At 38.7% G+C, this 5,107-nt stretch overlaps 1 protein-coding gene across 2 annotated transcripts in view; it reads left to right on the top strand.

Moving 5' to 3' along the window:
* Positions 1-1,587: 1,587 nt before the first annotated feature.
* nxpe3 (neurexophilin and PC-esterase domain family, member 3) overlaps positions 1,588-5,107 on the top strand; it is a 17,173-nt gene continuing 13,653 nt past the window's right edge. Inside the window, exons 1-2 of one of the 2 annotated variants that reach the window (XM_051119879.1) lie at positions 1,588-1,669; positions 1,768-1,994. The gene's annotated coding sequence lies outside the window, so the exon portion shown is untranslated. Of the gene's footprint in view, positions 1,995-5,107 lie in introns of both variants that reach the window. The other variant, XM_051119877.1, reaches the window with a different exon arrangement.

Raw genomic sequence — 5,107 nt, 5'->3', positions numbered from 1 at the left:
CTGGGGCTGCCTAAGTGCTGCTGGTACTGGGGAGCTGCGGTTCACTGAGGGAAACATGGATTCCATTATGTACTGTACATTTCTGAAGCATGATGCCTTTCCTTTAGAAACTGGGCCGAACGCAGTTTTCCAACATGATAATGACCCAAAACACACCACCAGGATGACAATTGCCTTGCTGAGGAAGGTGCAGGTGATCTGACCTGAACCCTATTGAGCAACTATGGGGCATCCTTAAGAAGAAGGTGGAGAAGCACCATGTGTCTAACATCCAGCAGCGCCATGATGTCATTATAGAGGATTTGAAGAGGATCCCAGCAACAACCTTTGCGGCTCTGGTGAATTCCATGCCCAGAATGATTAAGGCAGTGCTAGATAACAATGGTTTGACACAAAACATTGACAGTTTGGACACAGTTTTGACAAGTTCACTTAGGGTGTACTCACTTTTGTTGCCAGCTGTTTTGACAATAATGGCTGTATATTGAGGGGACAGTAAATATACACTGCTATACAAGCTGCACATTGACTACTCTAAAATATATCCAAGTTTCATTTCTATAGTATTGTCCCTTGAGAAGATATACTAAAATAATTGCTAAAATGTGAGGGGTGTACTCACTTTTGTGAGATACTGTATATTTATAGATTTTTACACTGAAATGACATTCTTTAATATTACAAAACAACACTTACAGTAGCTTTGGCTTTTACAGTAAAGTAAAATACCTTACAGTTAAGTAAAAAAAGCCCACAACCAACAGTTTATCTGTGGATTGGCATACAAAAATATACTGATTATACTGATTTTTACAATTAACCTACATTCTTAATATTACTGAACAACGTGTACATGTTTTCAAAACCAAAAAGATTTAAAATTTAGAATGTTCACTATCCAACTCATTTTAATGCGAAAACATAGAGTCATAGGCGTAAACTGCAGGGTGGGGGTGCAGGGGTCAGGTGTCCGCACCACTACAAATATCATTGCAAACCACTCTGTGTATTGTAAATAATACAATGACATATACTTAAAATAAGTCAAACTAAAACAATATAAACGCAAAAAAGTTATGTGTAAGTAGGCTGTCAAGGCTGTTTTATTGACTTTAAATATCGGATTAAGGGATTCTTTTCTTTAATACAGATGATGCTGGATAATTTATAAATTAGTCATGACAAAAAATGATGATATTCGATGCGTTCTTTTCCCATGAGCGATTAAGTTAGCTTAACTTGTACTGTTGCTTGTTGGATAGTAACTCAAGTTAGCCAGTCATACTATAATTCTTAAATTATTTTGCGTCATCCACATAGTATTTTAGATTTGGTCTGGGACTGAGGACTTTTCTTACTTAAATCAACCGTAGCAAACCCACTGATCTGCCACTTATCAGCCTAAAATCAGTTCGCACAGGCTTATCACAGTGTTAACTCATATTTAAACACGGTTTGTATGTTATGTACGCATGCTGTGGACACATACTCTGTATTATTTGTGTCCCCTTCAAAAAAAGCTCATGAGAAATTTTGTTTATTATGCCTCCCCCTACTGTTGGATGAAATGTATGCTCATGGTGGCTAGGGTTAAAAACCACGTGAGCGATCCTTATAGATGCAACGTAATCATTTTTGAAAATGGAACGTTTTTATTTACGTTTTTTATGTAATGATTTATTGTTATTTCATACTGAAGCCCAATATGTGATCACATGACACAATACTCAGAATCTGTGTTCCGTTTTTTTCCTTCTGTTTTCAAAGGGGCGGAAACGATGCTGCGTGCTTGAGTGTTTGATAGCGGCAAACGCAGCTCATCGTGCAGTCACTACTGGTTGTCCTCTAATCTGGTCTGTTCCTGTCCGCTTCAATGATTAGATTGATACGTTAATATTTAGATGGACTGATGGTGATGATGCTGGGGTCATGATGGATAATAACAAAGCGGTCTGCAGCAGCAGCACGTCGGGAATGGAGCATCCGTACAGGAGGTGAGTGAACGATGCTACATACATTCGAGATTATACAAATACACGAGATATTTTCCAATGTCAAAGCCTCTAAAAGCCATTTTGGTCAAAAATGATATAACGATATTGAGTGAATGCTCTCCACACATTGTATATGTTCATCAAGTAATGCATGAAGAGTTCAGATGCAAAAGCCTCTAAATCCATCTGACGTATTTCTTTCAAATGAGCATTTCTTTCTGGCTACTTTGTATAGGTTTCTATGTAAGTACTGGTACTTCTGATTGGGCTGAGGCTGGAATTTAGCGAGTTTGAAGTAAAAGTATTTGATGGATGTATACTATGTGTCAGGAGCATTCACTCAGTATCATTATCTCATTTTTGACAGAGATAGCTTTTAGCTGGTTTTGCACCTGAACTCTTCATACACACACACACACACACACACACAGTCTGGTTTATTATCCTTGTGGGGACTCTCCATAGGTGCAATGGTTTTTATACTCTCCACACTGTATTTTCTATCCCCTTACCCTAACCCTACCCCTAAACCTAACCCTTACAGAAAACTTTCTGCATTTTTACTTTATCAAAAAAACTCATTCTGTATGATTTGTAAGCTTTTGTACCCATGGGGACCTCAAGCCAGTCCCTATGGGGTTCCATTTGTGCCAAAAAAGAGGTGACTACTTTGTGCTTTGTACTACACTTTTGTCTTTGTCTACAGTTATTGCCTAATTATTCAGGTAAATCAGTATATGTTGACGTGCATGTTGTCTGTTGACGTCGTCTTAATCTGTCGTCCTGTCGTCTTTTTCTATGGGGTTCCATTTGTGCCAAAAAAGAGGCGACTGCTTTGTGCTTTGTACTACACATTTGTCTTTGTCTACAGTTATTGCCTAATTATTCAGGTAAATCAGTATATGTTGACGTGCATGTTGTCTGTTGACATCGTCTTAATCTGTCGTCCTGTCGTCTTTTTCTCTGTTTTTTTTTACTGTTGTCCTAACTGTCATTTTGTTCTGTCGACCTGTTCTGTCATCCTAACTGACGTCTTGTTCTGTCATCCTAACTGTCGTCTTGTTCTGTCGTCCTGTTCTGTCATCCTAACTGTCGTCCTTGTTCTGTCATTGTCGTCTTGTTCTGTCATCCTCTGTCTTGTTCTGTCGTCTTGTTCTGTCGTCCTTACTGTCTTATTCTGTCATTCTTCTGTCGTCTTGTTCTGTCATCCTAACTGTCATCTTGTTCTGTCGTCCTGTTCTGTCGTCCTAACTGTCATCTTGTTCTGTCGTCCTGTTCTGTCATCCTAACTGTCGTCTTGTTCTGTCATCCTAACTGTCGTCTTGTTCTGTCATCCTTGTCGTTTTGTTCTGTCATCCTTACTGTCGTCTTGTTCTGTCATCCTAACTGTCGTCTTGTTCTGTCATCTTAATCTGTCGTCTTGTTCTGTCGTCCTGTTCTGTCATTCTTACTGTCGTCCTGTTCACCGCGGAACACCAGCCGCCATCTGGATTTGCTGCACGTCTATTAGTGGAATTACGGTACGGAGACAAGAAGCGGCCAAAAAGCTGAGGAACATCTATATTTCAGCGGTTAAAATTTAAATGTGCTAGAAAACAGGGAAAAAGCATTTACAAAATGTATATATATATTGTTCATTATAGAAGATACAATATTTATATTACTTTCGAATACATTATACTGTAAAGTTTTCTGAAAAATAAAGTTTGTTAAAATACATTCTAACACTGAATGTTTGCTCCTTTTTTTCTACATGCATTATTAAAATCTCTTATTAAAACATTTCTTATTACTGTCTTAGAAAATTTTACAGAATAATGTATTCAAAAGTAATATAATTGTATCTTCTATAATGAACATATATATATATATATATATACCTTTTGTAAATACTTTTTCCCTGTTTTCTAGCACATTTAAATTTTAACCGCTGAAATATAGATGTTCGTCAGCTTTTTAGCCCCATCTTTCTCCTTACCGTAATTCCATAATAGACGTGCAGCAAATCCAGATGGCGGCTGGTGTTCCGCGGTGAACAGGACGACAGTTAGGATGACAGAACAGGACGACAGAACAGGACGACAGTTAGGATGACAGAACAGGACGACAGAACAGGACGACAGTAAAGAATGACAGAAATAAGACAGTAAGGATGACAGAATAAGACGACAGAACAAACGACAGTTAGGATGACAGATTAAGACGACAGAACAAGACGACAGTTAGGATGACAGAACAGGACGACAGCATGACAGATTAAGACGACAGAACAGAACGACAGTAAGATGACAGATTAAGACGACAGAACAGAACGACAGTAAGCATGACAGATTAAGACGACAGAACAGAACGACAGTAAGGATGACAGAATAAGACGACAGAACAAACGACAGTTAGGATGACAGAACAGCGACAGAACAAAACAGTTAGGATGACAGAACAGGACGACAGTAAGAATGACAGATTAAGACGACAGAACAGAACGACAGTAAGCATGAACATGACGACAGAACACACGACAGTAAGGATGAACATATACTGATTTACCTGAATAAGCATGGCAGAATAAGAACTGTAGACAAAGACAAATGTGTAGTACAAAGACACAAAGCAGTCAGGACTTTTTAGGACAACAGTAAAAAAAATGGAACCCCATAACAGGACGACAGATTAAGATGACGTCAACAGACAACATGCACGTCAACATATACTGATTTTCCTGAATAATTAGGCAATAACTGTAGACAAAGACAAATGTGTAGTACAAAGCACAAAGCAGTCGCCTCTTTTTTGGCACAAATGGAACCCCATATTTTTCTCTGTTTTTTTACTGTTGTCCTAACTGTCATTTTGTTCTGTCGACCTGTTCTGTCATCCTTACTGTCGTCCTAACTGTCGTCTTGTTCTGTCGTCCTAACTGTCGTCTTGTTCTGTCGTCCTAACTGTCGTCTTGTTCTGTCATCCTAACTGTCGTCTTGTTCTGTCATCCTAACTGTCGACTTATTCTGTCATCCTAACTGTCGTCTTATTCTGTCATCCTAACTGTCGTCTTGTTCTGTCATCCTAACTGTCGTCTTGTTCTGTCATCCTAACTGTCGTCTTGTTCTGTCATC

Source organism: Labeo rohita, chromosome 9, assembly GCF_022985175.1.
Source record: "Labeo rohita strain BAU-BD-2019 chromosome 9, IGBB_LRoh.1.0, whole genome shotgun sequence".
NCBI classification, from domain to species: Eukaryota; Metazoa; Chordata; class Actinopteri; order Cypriniformes; family Cyprinidae; genus Labeo; species Labeo rohita.
Note: the sequence above shows the minus strand (reverse complement) of the source record. Positions and strands in the feature narration are given on the sequence as shown.